Genomic DNA, 23,097 nt, shown 5'->3' with positions numbered 1-23,097 from the left:
ACAATATATAATGAACTTATATTTTATCTTATATGAGAAACGATATGTTTACAGCACTTTCATAACAAATCCTAAGTGACAAATTATTACTGGTTACTATATGTTGGCAAAATAGTAATTTCAGTAGTAAGTTTAAATTAGAACTTATAACAACTTATCACCAAAAATTTGTTAGGAAAGTTTTGTAAAACTATTGTGGAGATAACACTTCTCATATTTTATTCTCTTCTTAGTACGTATTATGGACAAATTTATAATAAAGAAATCATGTAAATCACAAGATTAATTTCTTTTTACCCAAAATGCATCTTCTTACTGACCCTTTAAAAATATATCCTGGAGTCGCCACTGCTCCACACTAAGTGAGGCCTAAATTATGAAATTTTTAATTTTTGAGTAGGAGGTAGAATAGAGACAAGATTCAACTCAACATCATTGCTTTGACATAATAATGAAATATTAGGGAAAAAAGGTAGATGAAAAGGAATCATTGAAGAAATTAACGTGATTCAGTCACTAAAAACTACGTATGTTCACAACATTTCATTGTTTCATGTAATCTTTTTAACATTAATTAAGCATGTGGCTTCTTTTTTATTTTTATTTTTTGTTAATGATATAAACATGTGAATCTGGTCATAAAAATTGGAAATTTGACTAACTAGCTAATAAACAAGTACAAAAGTCATCAATGGCGAAGTGAATCATGAAGCATTGATAACAACACTTTCCAAACTAAATTAGAAATGTAACGCATCCGTAGCAAATGTACATTTATTTTTGAGATAGATAGAATTTAACTTTAGTCTAAACTAAGTGTATATGTGTATGAAGCTCCCTCTAGAAGACTTAAACCCTGCCCTTACTCCTCACACCCTACAAACACTTATACTTGTGGAGTGACCACCACATCAAGGGTGCGCAATGGTGTAGCACATGTACGTTGACACTTAGAGATTGATCGATATGATTGAATGGGCGGTACTATGTATTGTTTAGGGGTTCAAATGAACCTTTGGGCTAGCAATTGTTTTTTAAAACATATAATTTATTTATTTAATTTTATTTAACCCTCATAAAATAAAAATTTTAACATCTTGGCCTTAATTTTTTTTTTTAAGCCTAATTGAAATAAGCTTAAATTATATGATCTTCTTAATAATATTTTGGTCTTTTTAAACGCAAAATAAAAATTCCAAAAATAAATCAATTTTATCTAAAATTTGGAGGGTAAAAAATAGTAAGCCTAACAATAAAATTAGAAATTTTTTCATCTTAAAACTTAGAAAAAACTCATTTAAATCTTAACAAATTTTAAATAAACTAATGAAAAATTCTTAATTTACATTGTATTATCAATGTAAAATTTACAGTGCCTCTAAACAAATATGTATAACTTTGTACACTTTTATGCAAATGTGTATAATATTGTACACTTTTTGCAAATGTGTAAAAAACTGTACACATTTATTTAATCTATAATGTAAATCTTACATTGATAGTATAATGTAAACATATAATTGTCCTAAACTGATATGATTAATTTAATTTTTAGTAACAATAATCAGTATAGTCATTGTATAAAGAAACAATATGCTTAATGAACTTGTAGTTTATCTCTTATTCTCTTGCTAGTACATTCTATGGAGAAATTTGTAATAAGAAAACCACATAGACTGTAAAATTTTTATATCTTTAACCTAAGTTTCATTTTCTTACTGGCCCCCTTAGGAAAAAAAAAAAAAAAAAATCCTAAAATCACTATCGGTTGATAAATGAAACCTAGTGTTTAATCGAACTCTTCACTTTCAAAAATGTAAAACATGTGTTTATATCATCTACTAATGGTTAGTGCATGTCTTGTGTGGGGGTGGTAAAGTAGATGTCTTCAATAAATTCAATGACAATATGAGAAACTTCAAGGAATCTCTTATCAAAGATGTGCGAGGAATGTTAAGCTTGTATGAAGCCATATGATGGTGCGTGGAGAAGATATGCTTGATGAAACACTTAAGTTTACTACCACTCACGTCGAATCAATGGTGATTAATTTAAGCCCTCCTCTTGCCATACAAGTAAGTCGTGCCTTAAATCGGCCTATTTGAAAAACCTTGCCAAGTGTAGAGGCAAGACATTACTTTTCTATCTACCAAGAAATTGCTTCACATAATGAAGTTCTACTAAACTTGGAAAAATTGGATTTTAACATGTTGCAAATTAAAAAATAAAAAAATAAAAAAAGATTTTAACATGTTGCAAAAACAACACAAGAAGGATCGTAGCCATATTTCAAGGTAAGTTCATTAGCTATATCTCACTATGTTGGTGTTGTAATTAAGCTTTTTGTTGTGAAATTTTAAAGTATTCACAAGTGTACAAACTGTACCTAAATATAGTTTGACAAGAACGAGGTTGAACCCACAGTGACTTGTATGAACGTAGGAAAATTAATCAAATCTTAACCAAATTAATCCTAATCTAATTTAATAAAAATTGATTGTTTTGAAATTAAATAAAGCTAAGCAAATAATTAAACTAAGCAAAATATATAATACAAAAGTAGTAAAGAGTTTAAACAATCTAAAGAAATGAATTAAGGTTTTAGAATCCGTCTTGTAAGTCATATCAGCATATATTTTATGATCATTAATTTTTCTCAATTATTGCATGATAATCTAGAAATCAATCTTGCTATCATAGAAAATATTCTCATTAAAATTCTTATTTAAAAAATCTCTTTTTTGCTTCCTATGTATAAAATCAAATCATCAATTGTATCTGTAGCTAAACAAATCACAAAAGATATCAAATTTTATAATCAAGCAATAATAAACCAAGCATTCAATTTATTAAGATAAATTCAAAATCATGAGAAAAACATGATTGAACTCATATTAAGAATCATATCTTAGTTGATTGTAATGAAGCAAGAACAATTTAAATCATTAAAGAACAACTATTTTGGAAAAAATCAAATCACATAAATAAAATTGATAATCTTTAAGAATGTTTCATCCTCAACCTTAATTGAAAATTTAGCTACTCATGGTAGCTGAAATAAAACACACAAAATAAATATTGAACATTAAACTAGACAATTAAACTACTAACTAGAATGAAAGAGAAGAGCTACAGTGCTAGCATAGAGAAAGGGTGAAGAAAAAAGCCACATGCGGCTCCTGCGTTTCAGCCTTCTCCGTCCTCTGTTTCAGCTTTCTTCTAGCCTGCGTTTCAGCTCTCCTCTAGCCGCCCCCAATATTTCTTATTTCCCTTTATTTATACTAAGACCTAAAAGCTCATTATTAAAACCAACGTGGCCCAAAAGTAAGTACTCCCTAAGTAGATGTTATGGTGAACAAATCAAGAGGCGCACAACAACAATACAATTACTGATTTGGACCCTAAAGCCCACCACGTTGACTCTGCAAGAATTGTTTGATTTGAGTTTTGTTTCCTTGCACACTTCATCCACGTTGGATTGAATCTTGGGCTTCTTTTTCTTTTTTTTCTTTCTTTGTTTTTGTCTTTTCTTGAATTCACGCTTGGGCTGGATCTTTACTTTAGGCTGAATCTTTCCTTCGTGTTTCACATCTGGGTCATAAGTTAGCTTGACAATTGGCCCGGTGTCACTTTGTATGTAAAGCCTTTATTACCTATAAATCAAAGACAACTTACCATTAGTCACAAATTAATATAAAAGTGCAGCTAAATATACAAATATGAAAGTATTTTATTGTATATATTTCATGATCATCACTTTCATAAGACATGATTTGACCAGACAATTTTTGTTGAAATTATAATTTAGGTGGTGTAAAGGTATAGATGTTGCCACAAACCTATCTTTTACAATAGACAAAGTGGTGGAGTTATACTTCTGGATTTTGGGAGTGTACTTTGAATCCCAGTACTCACTTGCTAGGAGGATACTAACTAAAACAATTTGCATGACATCAATTATAGATGACATATATGATGTACATGGCACACATGAAGAACTCATGCTCTTCACAGATGCAATTAAGAGGTTTAGTAAAAGCATATATGATTCTCTTCATTTGAAATGGATTCATGTCATGGTTCATTCTAAATATTATAAATTAAAAGATATATCTAGTGCCATGTCATTTAAAATTTTAATTAATATGGCATTCTATATATACTGCCAGATCAAGAAAATAAAATATTAACTATGACAAAGATTCTCTGGATTTCAAACTAACTGGGGAATATCACTTTCATATCATTGTCCACCATATTAATTGATCTATATTTCTATTCATATCAAACCAAAATGCATATCTAAAAAAAATCCATAATACATCTTTCTTTAAATGCATATTGGTAATTGATTAACTTATCTTGTGCTCACCACACTAGGTAAATTGTTGCTTTGCTTTCTATTTTAAATTGAAAGTTGTGTATTCTTCTCTATTTACTACAGGAAAAAGGTACAATAACACTTGAGTACGAAATTTTAGACACTAGTGGAGATGTTTGTCATGGTACCTTGAGCGGTGATTTTGTATTATTTATTCGATATGATACTATTGAAAAAGCTCAGATGAGCCAAAGTCTTCTCCAAAGACTTAGCACGGATGAATTTGTTTATCCTCTCTTGGTTATAATTAGTAGTAAACCCAACGTTTGGCTAGTGGTGCCGAAAATAGATTACACGTTAGACCAATTTAAAAAGAAAAAAACCCGGATTTGGTCTTGTGATGATCTATTGGATGAGAAGTACAAGATCATTGTAAGGTATGAAAATAGATAATTAATTATTTTCTTGATCTTTGATCCTACGGATCATACATGATCCCACCAATCCTATATGCGATCTTAAAAAAATACACGATCCTACTACGATCTTAATCATTTTGGCCTAGTAGATCCTACTCCGACTCCCGATTCTAATTATTAGAGATATATTAGCCCATTAGCATAGGCCCAACCCTTATTCTACTTTGTGTGCAAGTCAAGTCTCCTACTTGTACTAGAAGTCTATTAGTCTAGGGTTTAGTCTACTATATATACACATGTTATAATTCATTGTAATACAGGATTTGTACTACACTGTAATATATTATTGATGTAGCCCTTTTAGGGTTTCCTCCGTGGATGTAGGCCGTTAGGCTGAACCACGTAACTCTCGTGTGTTATTGTGTTTTATACTTTATGCTTTCGTTTCCGCATCTATACTAGCATATTCAACATGGTGTATCAATGCTAATATTTAACATGGTATAAGAGTCACCTTCTTGTGGTCATGGTTTTCTGTCCTTGCGGTATATTTAAGAGCAATCTTTGTCTTCCTCGGTGTTTTTTTTCGCTGCGTTCATCTTCTTTGGCTTCCTACTACTGCCGTTAAAACTCTCCGGTATAGTCAAGCCACCGTTAAAAGTCGCATCAACACTGCAAGACCATTGCCTTCGTTAAACTACCGTTACAGAGCCAAACTTCATTCAAGGGATCTTTTCAACCTTATCAAATTTCAAGATTTCATCAAGCTTCCATCTTAAGTTTGAGAGGGGGTATTAGAGATATATTAGCCCATTAGCATAGGCCCAACCCTTATTCTACTTTGTGTGCAAGTCAAGTCTCCTACTTGTACTAGAAGTCTATTAGTCTAGGGTTTAGTCTACTATATATACACATGTTATAATTCATTGTAACACAGGATTTGTACTACACTGTAATATATTATTGATGTAGCCCTTTTAGGGTTTCCTCCGTGGATGTAGGCCGTTAGGCTGAACCACGTAACTCTCGTGTGTTATTGTGTTTTATACTTTATGCTTTCGTTTCCGCATCTATACTAGCATATTCAACATGGTGTATCAATGCTAATATTTAACACTAATAATCATGCTTTAAATGCAAATTGACAGTTGATTAACTAATCTTGTGCACACTACACCTCCCTAAATTGTTGCTTTGCTTTCTATTTTACTACAGGAAAAAGGTAGAGTAACACTGGACTATGAAATTTCAAACTCTAGTGGAGATGTTTGTCATGGCGCATTGAGTGGTGATTTTGTATCAGTTATTCGATACGATACTGTTGAAAAAGCTCAGATGAGCAAAAGTCTTCTCCAAAGACTTAGCAGTGATGAATTTGTTAATCCTCTCATGGTTATAAGTAACCACAACGTTTGGCTAGTGGTGCAGAAAATAGATTCCACGTTGGACCAATTTAAAAAGAAAAATACCGGGATTTGGTCTAATTATCAATTGGATGATAAGTACAAGCCCATTATAAGGTACGAAAAGAGCTTGTAATTTATTTTCTTGATCTTTGTAAAACTATCATGTGATATGATGATCTATTGATTGCTTTTTAAAAATTTCATATTTGAAGGGGCATTATTGCTGGTGTTACTCAATTGGTGAATCAAGGATATATGGGAGAACTAAAGATTGGAGACATTGCTATTATAAATGGACGTCCCAAATTGATGAGAATCTCAAATGAACTTGGAGTAAGTAAGCTAAGGCCACAGTTACAAAATCTATCGGAAAACATATTGGGAAATGATCATAACAACAAGGAGTTGAACCATTTCTACTCTCATATGAAAAGAATGCCAATGTAAGTACTCATTTACATTTAAACCTGTTTGGTTATAAAATATTTTCTTGAAAATATTAACTGAAAACACCAATAAAATCATAGGATATGGTAAAACATTTTCTATTATTAGATAGAGATCTTTTATCTTCAATTTGTAAAATTTTTCAACCCAACAAAATCAACTAAAACTCTTCTTCCACTTGAAAAATACTTATTTTTCTTCAAATACAATTTTTCTTATGTACATAAAATTATGTTTTCAATGTCTAAGTCGATTTCTTTCATGATTATTTTTACCTTTTACTTTTTGAAGGCACCAGCTTATTCATTTGAGAGATCATCCGATGCTGTTGACTTCTTAAGAGAGATTTCAATTCCGAGTATTATCACTCCTCTCACTAAATAATGAGAAATTGTCATCAATTTGGACACTTTCATATGATAAACTATACAGCGACCAAAAAATTGACATAAAGGAAAGAGTTGAGAAAGATCCAGAATATAAGAAGATGTTCGATTACAGAAGTTACTCAGGCAGTCCATCGAGCCAGATTTATTTCTCAAGGAATGTCACAGTACACATTAATGATGATAGGCAATGTGTATGTCCTCTTATCTATCTATCCATCTATCTATTACAATTATTATCATTAGTTGATTCTCCTCTAACTTTCTTTTACAGATTTCTTTCGTAGAAGTTGTATGTAGATTAATGTTACACGTGGCAGTGACAGTGAGAGAAGTTTTTCAAAGTTTTTTGTTTTGGTTTGCTTATACAAAAATAGATTGAATCTTTTTAGTAATAAGATTTAAATTTTTTTTTTTTTTTAATGCATGTTTATCACTTTATATATACTAGCTATACATTGAAGTTTGTTTATATTGTTACAGAAAACTAGTGAGCAAGTTGAGAAAGAGTTGAATGATTACTTCCCAAAATTGTTGACAAGTTTGTACTCATTTTTGATCAATGAGAGAATATATGTTTGGTATCAACGCAAGTAAGTGTTCTCGTAATTAATTGTAAGGAACATGCTTCAATATATGTAGATTTATAAGTGTATCAAAAGTGTATTGTAATTTATATGGTCTCTTGAAGAATACCTTCCCAGGAGATATATAAATGCACCCATTGTTGGAAGAACAAAATTAATAAGGCATTTAATCCATTAGATTGAGTTATGAGATATTCCTTAATAGAAAGCATTTGTTTTCATGTACTAATTAATTGATAAATGTATATTAATATATTAGTGAGAAGTATGGAGGAGATCTACTCAATCATTGGAGAGCAACTTTGAAGCTTTGCATCTTGGAAAATGATGATTTGGCAACAAAGCATTTCTTGAAAATTTGCAGATCATTTCTTTCCCTTATAGGTATGGTAGTTCATCTCTTGATGATACTTTCTGATGTGTGTGTGCCATCCTAAAACATGCTCTTTGAAGGGAGAAAGATACAATGACATTTAAGTAATCTTCTCAACCCAAAATGGCCTATTAGGAAAATGGTAAAATTGGGAAGGATAAAGATATGTAACAAGTTATTATAGAAAACAAACAGAATTGAGTTTATTCTGGTTTGCTTGATTAATCTTCCCTTCACCAATTGTTTGAACTTATACGACAAATAGTAAAAGCAAAAAGTAGACTCTATCTATATCTATGCATTTTGGTGCATGAATTCCTTGAGGTTGCATTGATTCAAACTCTTTACAAACTTCCTTAAGCTTTTCTTAAGCAAACAAAGATCTAGGGGTGATCTTGGATGGTATACAAAAAGTAACATTTGTTACATGTATTATAATAATGTTGTTACAATTTGATGCATTGATGATTGCGTATAATTACGGACTAAAAAATTTGCATTGTATATGATGCCAGGATTTATTTATATATGAGTGCCAATAAATGTGATGGCATTTCAAGTCTTGTGACCATGATCAAAGACCAAATTCTTGTAAGTTCATCCCATTGACTATTGAAGCTCAAATTATGTGTCTAGATTTAAGCCAAAAATCAATAATGTGTTGTTATGCTATTTTTTTCCTAGGACAATATGCACTGTTCTCACTTTATTCAAAAGTCTTACATTGTTCTTGTTCATAAGGCCAACACATTTTACGTAGCAATATTTCTCATCTAGCATATGATTGGTCCACCTTTGCCCTATGAGAAGCATCAAATCATATCGTGCCAAATACATCCTATCAATTCTTATTCCAAAAGTATTCTATTAATTTCTTGTTGTATCAAACTCAATATGTCAAGCCAACAAAATGAAATCCAGACCTTCCATGAAGCATACTCATGTGCTATTTTCTGTTACCAGTCATATCCTACATTAATTAGATCAGCTCAAGCATGATGCTATTGATAGAATGGAAATGAACAATCCATCCAACCAGCTGTGGAACTCCACTAAACAAAATTGAATCTGTCATTCACCCTTGGCATAATTGAGTATTAGTTTTCTTCCTTATTGCAGATAGTGGAATCAAAGTTTCTACAAGATCAATTTAAATATAGAAGTTTGGCGTGGATATTCAAAGATGACAATGTCAGCAAAACATCTAGAAATTTAGAGGAGAATAGTTGCACAAACAGCATCAATTTTCTAATGAGGTAACTATGATTGATAAATTGCCTCTTGCCTATACATGCCCATATACCATTCATAATATCTGTAAAATATTTCAGGGTTTTTAAATTCGTAGAACTTCTTCTACGCATTTATGCTCATAATCCTGATGGTGATGTAAAAGGAATGGTTAGAACTGCCTATAACAGGTTATTAAGGGATCATCCAGACTTGAAAACTCTAAAGAAACACGTATGCTTCCATCTAAATTCTATTCCTAACTCCCTCTTTCCTAGTGTGTCTATCTAGCATTTGTATTACTTATCATTGTATATGTTGACTTGGCAGCATTTACTTAGAAGTGTTCCTAGTGATAAAAGAATTCAAGTTACTGCTTGGAAATTCCAAAAACATCAAAGATTGTGGGATAAGTGTAGCACAATCCCTTATGAATTTGACAGATCGTTGGCATAAATTATCGGTAAGTTTTACTTTATATATTGTAATAAGCATTAATTTTGTGCACTATCCTGTCTTTCTTAAATATACCAATTTATTCTTCAATATATAAAATGAAATTATTCAAATGTTTTAACACCAAGCAAAGCAATGTTTGACTTTTGAAATAAATGAAACCAGAAAGAGACTGGTGCATCGGCTTTTTTTAATACTTTACTTCTTAAATTAATCAAATATACCTTACTCAATGAACAGTTTCAATAATTCCATTTTAATTGTTACAGGTGAATGAGACGAGGTAATTTCTTGGCCCCCAATGGCACTTTACTACTTATCAAGGGCACAAGAAGAGGTCAATGAAACTGCAGTGGAAATTACTAATCTGAGAGAAGTGGGTCAAGGTGTGCAAAAAGCACAAGTCATGATGAAGGCAAGAATGGGTTCTTGTTGATGTTAATATTATGGGTTGTTGATGATGATGATAAAAATAAGGAGTAGTGATAGTGGATGAGGATGACAATTGGGGCATTCTTACTCTTGGTGGTGCTGGATTTTGCTACATTTTTCAATGTAAGCATCCTGATTCTTATTCTTGGGTGGGGTTTGTGGTGTTTGGATGGTTCTAAGGAATTCGAAGTAGAAGAAAAGAGCTTGAGAGAGAATCAGATATGGCAGGGGTTGTTGGAAGACTGGAATCTGCAATAGAAGAGCATAGTGAAAGAAATATCAAGTTGAGACTTGACACTTGAGAGACGACAAAGGAGTCAGCTCAGACCAATGAATATATATAGTCACCAAACAACAAAGACAATATGATCCTTGCCAGACCAAGTAATGATTGGTTCATGAGATCGATATTCATCATTCCAGTTTCATGGGGGGTTCAGAGATGGTTATTAATGCTCTCCGACATGATGATCTGCCCCTATCATCTATCGGTCAGGTCATCTTGTAAAGACTAAAGATTCTAAGTCTATTGTTGGTTCTCTTCAAAATCATTTCTTCACTCATACTAGGAGGCAATATTGTAGCTCATGCCTTAGCTAAGAGAACTATGTTTTCTTTTCCTTCGTTAGTTCAGATGGAGTTTATTCCTCCCAGCATTCATGGTATTCTTAATTCTGTTTTTGTAGTTGCTGAAGAAAACCATGCTGATTTGATCCTGTGAGTTCCAGAAAATATTTATTTATGATAATTTATTTAACAAAAAGACAAGTCTAGTAGGCTTAGGCTTTACTATTAAACAGTTACTCAAATGTACTTCGCGGCTTAGCAAATTATCATCCTACCTCTGGGGAGACAATTTCTTCGGTTATTTTAATGACTCCAAGGTATGTCTTCCACCTCACATTTCAGACCATATAATAATACTATTTTTCTAATATAAATTGATTCATTTCATATTCTATATTCAAATCTCCTAGTCTTCTATATCATCAATAAATGACAATTAAAATTTGATCAACAATTAGTTTTTTTTACTTTGATTGCCTTTTGTAGGAAACCATTCAAAACACGAAGCAAGTTCATAAGCTAAAAGAAGTGCAATGAATATTGATGGCTCCCACTGATAAATTTTTAGAAAAGTTGGAGTTGATTGATGCAATCCATCACTTATGTGCGGCTTACCATTTTCAATGTGATATTGGCCAAGGATTACAACAAATGCACAAGTATCATTATAATTGTGATGACTAAGAAATGATGGCTTACCATTTTCAATGTGATATTGGCCAAGGATTACAACAAATGCACAAGTATCATTATAATTGTGATGACTAAGAAATGATGGTGCTCTTTACACCACTGCACTTTTTCGAGGCAACAAGGTTATTACATACTTATTTACTTCAATTTTACGAGAGTTCTCAATTTGAATACGCAATTCAGTTAAAAAACTAGGATGCACATTCCGGTTATAAAACAAGAATTAATTTTTGAAATGGTAGCGCCAATCCGAAAAGCTTAAGATGATAAAAAAGAAGAAATTTAATCGCTGTTCTGGTACTCCCTCATACATGCTTACCTAATATGTGAAATTTTTTATTTTTGAACTGGGGGTATAATAAAGACAAGATTCAAACTCAGTAACACTGCTTTTGATAAAATGATATTGGAAAAAGTAGATAAAAATGGAATAATTGAAGAAATTAGTGTGATTGGATCATTAAAACCTACATCCATAACACCGAATTTGGAAGAACATACCACTAACAAGGTAGTAAAATGGTAATACAGGTTGAAATTAGTGAACAATGATATTTAGCCATTATGATTTAATTCCAAAGATCATTAATTTATGTTCCCTTGTCATCTACCCACAAAACTTCATGTAACTAACAAGAATAAGTGAATAAGATACTGTTCTCCAAGCATCGAGAAAATGGGATCCCATAAGTTGAATAAGTATTCAACTCAAAAGAAAATTATGAAAATGGTTCTCAAACCACAAACCTGCCTAAGCAGCACCAACGGATGAAACTAAAACCCAGAATGATTATTCGCTTAAGATTTCCACTAAATTTATAGCTCCTAGGCAACAAAAGAAGAAACATGAAAGCACATGTTTGGATAAAAATAGAAAGAAAGATATGTGCACCACGCACTTTTGAGGATTGTGTAATTTATCGTGATTATCCATGGACAACCCCTACATGAAAAGTACCCAAAGTTCTTTGTGGCAAGTCACTCAGTGACTTCCATCTTCTTCTTCACAGAACTTGGTGTACTTATCTGCATCCATCAAGCTGTTCAATTCACCACTGTTGCTCACCTCAACCTTAATTATCCATCCTTTGTCATATGGGCTTGAGTTAATCTACATCAAGATAGCTACATCAGAAATAAGCATAAATGAAATGAAAGAAGAAACATATTCTTGATGGCAAAAAAGAAGTCAAACTTCACCAATTAAAAGGAAATAGGAAATGTGAATGAATTTTTTAACACAATGAAGGTGGTTAACCAACATTTTCAGAGACCTATAAATTTATTCAGATGACTACCAGTATCAACCTTAAGCTCAATAAGTATAGTAGCATGAGTGTTGCCCTTATGGTCTATTCTGCCCTTGATTGTTCCAAATATTGGTTACTCAGGGACATTGCCCAAAACCTTGCATAATACAACTAAAAGGAAGTACATATAACTATAGGCCATTTAAGGTAAGGTGAAATAGAAAAGGAGGTGATGCGGGAGATGCAAGAAAATTATTATTTAATATTATTTATGTTTGCAAGTCAATTGTATTTTTATGTTTTAGATCTTAGTAGTTTATTGGGCTATTAGTATTTTAATTTGGGAAGCAAGGTTATTTTTGTAATAAGGCAATTAAGGTTTCCTAACCAATTAGAACTAGGGTTTAGCAATCCTTTATAAGCAACTATTGTACTCTTTGAGGAGATAGTTGATATTTTGATGAATGAAAAAACAATAGCCGTTTGGTCCTTCTTTGGTCTGGTGCTGACTCCAGGTCTACCTTAGGTGCTAACTCCTAGTGGTTTCCCCGCTTGGTACTGACTCCAAGTAAGGCCTAGGTGCTGACTCCTAGGTCATATCTTTTATTTTTCCGTTGTTTTAGTTTTGTTCTAGTTGTCCTACGTCAATATGTGTTTCTCTTATAAATTATAAAAATACTTAGTGGGCTTTGGACAGTTGGGGGGGTGTTCCAAACTTCCAATCACTAGATTTTTAAGCCATAGGCAAGAAGAATTTTGGAGCCGGCTGAGAATTTTGGGTTGTTTAGAATGTTCTATAAGGAAGGGGAGACCATCACCATTGCCCTCAATATGTGCAACTCTCTGCAATTCTGAATCAGAACAACCTTTGCCTTCAGAACAACTTTCGCTTTGGCTTTGGGTTAATGTTGATGTTGGGGAACTGCAAGATGGTAGTATATCACTCAATTTGATGGAATAGATGATATAAGAGGCAATGCCTTTGTAAACAGACACAAACGTACAGAGACTTGCTAAGATCTACTCCTAATGATGGCAGTCGCAATAAAACCCTAAAATTCAAAAATCCCAAAATCTAAAGGAATAACAAAAAAATAAAGCTGATTAAACTAAATAGTAAATGAGCTAAATTAACCCCCAGAAACCCTAATACAACCAATTGCACAATAAACCCCATAATATTATGCCTTTAACTGCTAGTAATTTATCACGAGAGCAATTGAGAAAAAAAGGAAATGAAAGGCAGAAAACTTAATTATAACATTAGTTACGTTTTAGGGGCAGTGGTACCTAATGCAATTATGGAGAAAACTAGAGTTGGATTGACCTACCACAAGCATTTGAAGCCCAGTGGTACCTCTTCCCCTTAATGGGAAGGCTATAGATAAGTGGAGGGTATTGATAAAAAGAAGATAGGTATTGGAATGAGCTACTTGCATTGAATAGAGAGAGAGAGGGAATAAATAACAGGCTATCAAAAGGCAACTGTGTTTGAAAGTTTCAACACATGCTAAGAAATGAAGAACCTCCAAAAGAATAAAAGATGAGAGAGAGAGAGAGAGAGAGAGTCAGCTTAATGTGGTAAGTAAAGCTTGTTGACTGACTCTACAATCTTTTATTTGGAAGAAAAAGTATCTAGAGCACTTGCGCTTGAAATCTCATGTAAAATAAACGAACATAGGCTATCACATCCTTAACAAATGCAAAAGCAAGTTCAGATTGGCTGGCAATGTACTAAAACTCTAGCATAGCTCCTAGATGATTGGCAATAAAGAGTCATTCAGTTTCAGTAAACCATGAAAAAGAAAATATGGTTATCTTTTCTCAACTGTTCCAATGTATGAGTTTACTTGTGAATCTGGACCCAAAAAAATAAATAACCTACATAACATAAGGCACTGAAACTCAAATTAGAAAAGGAGACTCACCAGACCAGGGGAGTCATTGAGCTCTTCGTTACTTCAACCAATTTCCCTGAAATGGCCAAATGGGAGTATTAATATCACTAGTAGCCTTAACACTTCAACCGCACCACAGCTGCTGCCATGTGATACAGGAGCCCCCACTTCCAGTAATTCAACATAGACAACATCACCTAAATGATCCTGAGCATGGTCGATTATACCAACAGTAGCAGAATTCCCCTCAACTTTAACCCACTCATGAGAGTCAAGATACTTAAGATCCTTAACAAGTGCATGTAAAATGGAGAAGAAAAGTATAAGCACAATAGGCATGACAATTTTCTAAGAATCCAAGAAAGAGCTGATCTCCTCAATTACCAAAATCAATATTAACTAAAGTGATTCTGTATCTGAAATGAGAAGATTAGAACCATCTTTATTCAATATGGATGCATCGATTAGAAATTTGATTGGATAACTTCATATAAGATAAAAGAACTCTGATAAAAAAAAAATTGAGAGAGAGAGCTGAGCAATGCACTTACAAATTAAGAATTTTTTTTGTTAACCTTGCAGAAGCATTCAAAACCCTTTACATTTTCTTTGCAATACTCTTGATACCCCACATGCCGTTGGAGCATGTTTATGGTTACATTTTCATTAAATAAGCTGCTTTCTCTATAAGTACATACCTGAATGAAAAATGCTAGTGCCACAACAAGTGGCACAACTTTTGCCACAACTTGCCCACATGGCAAATTGTGAGTGGCAAGTTGTGGACCCACATAAACCCACTATTTTTTCTCCACCACTCACAACTGTCCAAGTGGGCAAGTTGTGTCATTTGTTGTGATCCTAACAATTTTCTGCTTAAATTGAAATGGAGAGAGGTACTTGAAATCAGAGTTTGACCACCTAAAAAATAACAGCCTATTGACTTTACAGAACTTTGTACAAACACTAGCGTTTGCAGATGATGAAGTGAGACGAACCATATTGTAAGCACACTGTTCAACCTTTTAATTTTATTGACAAGTTACAAACACACTCAATGGGTCTTAAACCCACAAACTCACCCTCCACCATGATTTTACATAGGGAAGAAGGTGTCATTTGGGCTAGACATTGTGCCAAAAGAAAATACAACACCTACTTTTTTCAAAGTGCAGGGAAAAAATTAATAAAGAGTTGAAAAATAGCTGAACGTAGAAAATAAAGGAAAATATTGCTGCAAGTGCCAATTTTGCCTTGGTGAGGACCATTTAAATTTAGAGAAACAGAGGAATCTGTGAACGAGCTGAAATGGGGGTAGAGATGATTATCAGAAAAATTACATCTTTATGGTTTTCTTGTATAACAACCTGTACAGGAAAATTCAACTACATTCTTCATATAGAATCATAGATAACAATAACAATAATATCACAATATGCAAATATATATTTCTGTTCATTGTTTGTGTGACAAAATCTATCAAGTACAATGCATGCCAGCATCCATTTCTAATGAACAAAAAATGCATTGATAGGAAAATAATATTTAAGATAAAAAATTCAGATTTAGTACATCATTTTGAACAACCTTTAATAGTTGAAACTTTTTAATAACTAATCAATATATTTCTCCACTGACAAGCCAAATTAACATTCTGAATTTGGTCGTATTTCATAACCATCATCATCTTTCTTACAAAGACTGTAAGAGTGTATTAGTCTAAAATTGTACATATCAATTGTCAGTAAATAATAACAGTAAACCCTGTAAAGTGCATTACTTTAAGGTAAAGCTTAGGATTGTACCAGCAGTAATATTCTATACACTTTCAGGTGAAGGTAATTACAATTATAAAATTGGGACCCAAAATTCACAACCATCTTTTATGTGAATGAAAGGATATCTACAACTGCTAGTACTCTTTCAAAATTTTAAACTCTGGAGATAAAAATTGAAGCTTAAATTCCTTCTGGAAAATTTTAAACTTCAACAATGGTAGAGTAAACAATTTCCACATCACTGATAAATATAACCGTCTCATATAATGGTACACCTAGAGGTTATTCTATGTTGTTCTATACTTGTATTTGTCTGTGAATGTGACATCATGCAACAAAGTGAAAATGAACAGAACACATTAGATTCACGCAAATTGAAAGTCCAAACTTTTTTTTTTGATAAGTAAGAATGATATATAAATTGAAAGTCCAAACTTTTTTTTATTTTTTGATACGTAAGAATGATATATATACGAATGGCTGCTCTATGCATGAAAAACAAGGAGCAGCGCCTCTCCACAAACCACACCCATGAACCCCCCCTACCTAGCTTTGAGGTCCATCCCCCCCATTTTTCCCCATATTTTGAAACTACCACCCTCCTCCAAAACCGATCCTCTTCCTTCCCAAACCACCACAACCATTTCCCCAATAAGGCCTTATTGAAAGTAGTAAGTTTTCTTATCCCCAAGCCACCTTTAGCTAAAGGCGCACAAATTTTATCCCATCCAACCAAATGAGGCTTGCTATCACCCCATAGAAAATCCCTTTGCAACTTCTCAATTTTATTAGCCACATAAGTAGGAATGGTGAATAGAGAAAGAAAATAGGTAGGAAGACTAGATAACGTAGTCTTGAGTAACATCAATTGACCAACTTTCCAAACATCACACCATATCAACCAACTTTCCACCACTGTAGCACAGATCATGGTCCATACTGACAGCAACTACTTCAAAACATTCAGACTCGGGTTTGAATTTTTGACAAATTATATGTGACAGACAATGGCTTAGATTTCATTTTCATTAAAAATAAAAATAAAAATTATAGAAATAATTGGCCTAACATTAATCACAATTCCAGAATAACAAAAAATTGATCAAACTATAAAAAAGTATAGCTTTCACACACACACAGAGTATATTGATATAAGAATGCCCAGATTCAAGAACCCATTGATCTATGCTGTAACAAGTCCAAAACTTTGAAAATATGATACCAATCACAACGACAAACAAACCCCAGTTCCAAAATTCAAGAACCCATCAATCTTAGCAGTAATAAAAACCAAAACTTGGTAACTAAATATGATACCAATAGACAAAAAAAAAAACAGACCCCATTTCCAAAAACCAATATTCTGATCAAAGAATCATAGATCAACCATTTTAACCAACTAACACATAAATGAGTGATCCAAATTCACATTTTAATATATACATATAAAAGGAAAATAAAGAACAACCCATCAAAGCAAAGTCTGATATATACAAGAAGCAAACCCTCCGTGGAACGCTGAGATCCTGAGGTAAGAGGCAGCCCTTGAAGCCCACAACAACCTTGAAGACATGTTGGAAATTTTAAACCCAAAAACAAAAAACACTGCCCTTTCTGTTTCTCTCTCCCTCAACACACAAAACACACTACACAAATATTTGTTTCTCTTATAAATTCTAATAAATTAGGTGGGGTTTGGAGAGTTGGTGGGGGTGTTCCAAACTTCCAATCACTATATTTTTCATTCAACAACGAGAAGAACTTTGGAGCCAGTTGAGAATTTTGGGTAGTTTAGAATGTTCTATGAGGAAGGGGAGACCATCACCCTCAATATGTAAGGCTCTCTTCAATTCTGAATCAGAACAACATTTGCCTACAGAACAACTTTTGCTTAGGCATTGGGTTAATGTTGATGTTGGTGCATTGCAAGATGGTAGTATATCACTCAATTTAATGGAATAGATGATATAAGAGGAAATGCCCTCGTACACAGAGACACAAACGTACAGAGGCTTGCTAAGATCTACTCCTAATGATGGCAATCGCAATTCCTCCAATAAAACCCTAAAATTCAAAAATCTCAAAATCAAAAAGAGTCATAAGAAATAAAGCCAATTAAACTAAACAGTCAATGAAATAAATTAACCCCAGAAACCCTAATACAAAACCATCAAGCTGAACCCAATTGCATAATAAAACCCATAATATTTTGCCTTTAACTGCAAGTAATTTATCACGAGAACAATCGAGAAAACTAGAAATGAAAGACAGAAAACTTAATTGTAACATTAGTTCCGTTTTAGGGGCAGTGGAACCTAGCACAAGCATGGAGAAAACTAGTGCTGAATTGACCTGCCACAAGCATTTGCACCCCAGTGGCACCTCTTCCCCTTAAGGGGAAGGCTATAGATAGGCGGAGGGTTTAGATAAAAAAAAAAAAAAGATAGGTGTTAGATTGAACTACTTAGATTGGAGAGAGAGAGACAGGGAGGCGTAGGAAAGGAAATAACAGGCTATCAGAAAGCGACCGTGTTTCAATGTTTCAACACATGCAAAGAAGAGAAGAACCTCCAAAAGAATAAAAGATGACAGAGTCAGCTTAATGTGGTAAGTAAAACTTGTTGACTGACTCTACAAACTTTGATTGGGAAAGGAAAAAAAGAGGCTCAAGAGCACTTGTGCATGGATTCTCATGTAAAATAAAAGAACATAACATCAGGTATCACATACTTAACAAATGCAAAAGCAAGTTCAGATTGGTTGGCAATGTACTGAAACTCTAGTGTAGCTTCTAGATGATTGGCAATATAGAGACATTCAGTTTCAGTCAACAATGAAAAAGAAAATATGGTTATCTTTTCTCTCCAGTTCCATTCTATAAATTTACTTGTGGATCCAGACAACACCCCCCCCCCCCCCCAAAAAAAAAAAAAAAAAACCTACATAACATAATGCACTGAAACTCAAATTAGAAGAGGAGACTCACCAGACCCAGGGAGTCATCGAGCTCTTAGTTTACTTCAACCACTTTCCAAAAAATGGGACAATAAATATCACTAGTAGTATTGACACTTTCAACCACACCAAAGCCCTGTGATACAGTAGCCCCCATTTCTAGTAATTTAATAGACAACATCACTTAAATAATCCTGAGCATGGTTGGTTATGCCAAAAGTATCAGAATTCCCTTCAACGTTAATCCACTCATGAGAGTCAAGATACTTAAGATCCTTCACAACTGCACGTAAAATGCAGAAGAAAAGTATAAGCACAATAGGTAGGTCAATTTTCAAAGAATCCAACAAAGCCATGATATCAACAATTCCCAGAATCAATATTAAATAAAGTGATTCCGTAACTAGAAATGAAAATAAATTGCCGAATGCTACAAATCAAGGAACTAGATTATCATTTATATGGGAGAACTATCTCTATTCTATATAGATATATCGATTAGAAATTTGATTGGATAACTTTATGAGAAAATAAAACTCCAATAAAAAAATTGAGAGAGAGAGAGAGAGCTGAGTAATGCACTGACAAATGAAGAATGTTGCTTGTTAAGCTTGCAGAAGCATTCAAAACCCTTTTACATTTTTTTTTTTTTTTACAATACTCTTGACACCCTCACATACTGTTGGAGCATCATAAATAATAGTAGTAAATAAGCTGCTTTTTCATATAAGTAAATAGTTGAATTGAGATGGAGAGGTCCTTGAAATCAGAGTATTAACACTTAAAAAATAACAGCCTATTGTCTTTACATAACTTTATCCAAACACTCGTGTGTGCAAATGATGAATTGAGATTAACTATATTGTAAGCAGACTGTTCAACCTGAGTAGAATTCACAATAATAAGAATATCACAATGAAAAGAACCCACTGGTTCTTAAGAGTTTAGATGATCTATGGTACTAATTGTAAGGTTGAATTTATTCAACCATCTAATTGGCTTTATTCCGTGCCAAATTTGCTTGTATTTCAGCATTTAGTAACCCTGTATTTAGGTGAGCTTGTTGTAAGGGTAGTGAGTGAGATAGAGTGAAGTTTGCTCAAGAGTATACAAGAAAACAGAGACTTGCGATTTGGCCTCGTGGGTGACTCGCGGCTTCAAGCCGTCAGACGCAGCACACGTGCCAAGCATGCCAGAAGGTGAACAATCATGCTAGCTGGAGCACTACAGGACAAAACAGGATAACTAGCCATACGGTTATCTCGCGACTGGATCTCACGACTCAGTCAAGTCGTGAGGTCAAGCCGCGAGCCACCCTTGTTTTGTAAATCCTGACGTTTCACATTCCTCTCTTATTCCAGTATAAATACCCCTTTTACCCACAAATGAAAGAGAGTTTCCAGAAAGAATTTTAAGAGAAAAACCCTAAAGAAAAACAAGATTGATTCACTCACAATCTATACTTTAGAGTCTCTTCAAATTTCTCAACTCTCTTCCTCTCCATTGTCAAATCCTTAAGAGGCATTTTACCAAACTTTGTTCTCACCATATTCATCACTGTGAGAGGGCTATTTGGATTTCTAAGAAGCAATTAGGAAGGAACCAATCTACATTGGTTGATGCTACAGTCTAGTAGCGGAATCCGAGAAGCTAGAAAAGAAAAAGGTTCGGCGCAACCTCGTTAGAGCAAAAAGCTTGGAGGGCTTAGGTGCACTGGGTAGATTAGATTTGGAGGGTCTATTGCTGTTCATGTATCCCAACTACATTTTCTAGTGGATTGTTTACCGCTTGGAGGGCGGCGGAGAGGTTTTACGCCGAGGGTTTCGGTTTCCTCTTCGATAACACATCGCGTGTTATCTTTGTGTTTGCATCTTCCTTCCCTTTTATCTTTGCCTTTTATTATCTGCTGTGGTTTGAGATTTTAATTTGGCTTAGTTAGTTTTTCCAATTCCATATTATAGTTTATGTTAATTTTCCGCACACTAATTGTTTGACATAATGCTTGAATTAGTTAAGTTGTAATTTAGAGATCTAAACGTTCAAGAATGTTTATACACATATTTGAACTTTCACTAATTGGCCTAACATTAATCACAATTCCAGCACAACATGAACTGACCTCACACAGAGAGACAATATATTGATATATGAATATCCAGATTCAAGAACCCACTGACCTCAGAACTAATCAAAATCAAAATTTGGTAAACAAATATGATACCAATGACGAACGAAAAAAAAAATTCCAAAAACCAATATTCTGATCAAAGAATCATAGATCAACCATTTCAAGCAACTAATACAAAAATATAAATGAGAGATCCAAATCCACATCTGAGTCTTTCTGATTGATATATAAAAGGCAAATAAAGAACAACCCATCAAAGCAAAGTCCGATAAATACCAGAAGCAGAGCCTCGGTGGAACACAGAGATCCTGAAGCCATGTTTGAATGAAAACTTTGAAGTCTGAACCAAAAGAAAAGAAAAAAGAAACCTGTATTTTTCTGTTTCTCTCTCCCTCAAGATTCAACAGAAACATGCAACACTAAATATTTTTTGTTTCTCTTATAATAATATACTTGGTGGGGTTAGGAGAGAAGAATTTTGGAGGCGGTTGTGTGTTCTGTAAGGAAGGGGAGACCATCGGATCGCCATGGCCATGCTCATCTTCAATTCTGAATTGCACATATTGGATATGTAAACAAAGACACAATTCCTCCATTAAAACCTTAAAATCCCAAAATCAAAAAGAGTACTAAAAAATATAAATAAATAAATAAAGTAGATTGAAGTAAACGGTCAACGAAATAATAAAAACAAAATCATCGAAAAGAAATATTGCGCATTTTTTGACTTCAACTCGCAAAGAAAATAAAATAATTTATTGACAAGTCGCAGAAAAATATTGGAAATTTGGAACAGGAAAGGCATTGTTAACCTTCAGTCTTGATTAAACATGAAGACGGAAATGAAAAAGAAAAAGACAAAATACTTTCTCCGACATTCGAAACGGGAACGCATTTGATAGGGGGATATAGGGGCCCACATCCCAACTGTCATTTTTAATAATATATTAACGGATTTTTTTATGTTTAAAAAAAGAACTAAAATATTTGCCAGTTATACCCTCCATGCTAAATTGCCACCAACGACGTCCAGTTCCACCAAACCTCAAGTCCTACCTTTCTAGTTCCTTCCAAGCTCTCTTCTGAAACAACTGCAAAGCGGCACCCAAAATGAGGGTTTCATATGTCTCACTATTTAAAAATGTTTCGAGTTCCCCAAAAGAGGAATCTACATCCAGCTCTCCAACTCCAAGCGTGAGAGTGCAAGGTGATGAAAATAACAATAATGTATTTCCACCATTGCCGACGTGTCCGAGACCTTTATCAGCCGGAGTTTCCAGTAAGCTCAGGCTCATTTTCCATGCTTCGATCACTATTTTATTTCTCTTCAATTATACTTGCTTTATACAAAACTTGACTCTTTTTTTTTCTTTTTTCTTTTTTTGCTTGACAGGTTTACCAAAGAGATCATTGACAGAACCCCAAATGGCAAGATTTCTTTTTATGCTCTATTAATTACAAATAAAATTTATGGGGTATGATTAACATAATGATCTTGTTGGAAACGATATATATATATATATATATATATATATATAATACATGGGGTGTGCTTAAAAAAAAAAGGAGTATTTATTTAGGTAGATTTCATATATTGCAACTACCTGTTGATATGATTGATTTTGATTTTCCTATTACAGTTATTGTAACTGATGCTTCAATAACTGCTAGCATATACAAATAAAATACAAAAGTACTAAAAATGAATTACCCCTAAATGTAGGACTATATACAATTACAAATATCCCTTCAATTCCAAAAATACTAACTT

At 33.4% G+C, this 23,097-nt stretch overlaps 1 pseudogene; it reads right to left on the bottom strand.

Annotated features, from left to right (window-relative positions):
- Positions 1-11,961: 11,961 nt before the first annotated feature.
- Positions 11,962-21,958, bottom strand: LOC115968553 (annotated as a pseudogene).
- Between the last annotated feature and the right edge of the window lie 1,139 nt (positions 21,959-23,097).

The sequence above is a fragment of the Quercus lobata genome, chromosome 11, assembly GCF_001633185.2.
Source record: "Quercus lobata isolate SW786 chromosome 11, ValleyOak3.0 Primary Assembly, whole genome shotgun sequence".
In the NCBI taxonomy this organism is placed as follows: domain Eukaryota; kingdom Viridiplantae; phylum Streptophyta; class Magnoliopsida; order Fagales; family Fagaceae; genus Quercus; species Quercus lobata.
Note: the sequence above shows the minus strand (reverse complement) of the source record. Positions and strands in the feature narration are given on the sequence as shown.